Here is a 324-nt window from a genome sequence, read left to right on the forward strand (position 1 = left end):
TGTGGGTTTAAGGGCTCTGAAGGATTTGGGGATGTAAAAATGCTTTTAATAACTAGGTAACTCACCTTCAGATCTTACAAAAAAACCCTACCTATTTAAAAATCATCCTGCTGACCAACTATAATAGATTAAGTCAAAATTAGAAATGCCTTCCCAAAGCTTTATTTGAAATGTGGCAGGTCACTCTCACCACATCTCCTAGCAAGATGTAGATTTATTCCATGTAATACAGAATCACAGTCGAGGGTATGGAACTAGTTTATCTGTAACTGGACAAGAGTCATGCATATTAAAAATTACTTTGGGAAAAATCCCGAGACCTTA

The sequence above is a fragment of the Myiozetetes cayanensis genome, unplaced genomic scaffold (assembly GCF_022539395.1).
Source record: "Myiozetetes cayanensis isolate MyiCay16 unplaced genomic scaffold, myiCay2020 scf197, whole genome shotgun sequence".
NCBI classification, from domain to species: domain Eukaryota; kingdom Metazoa; phylum Chordata; class Aves; order Passeriformes; family Tyrannidae; genus Myiozetetes; species Myiozetetes cayanensis.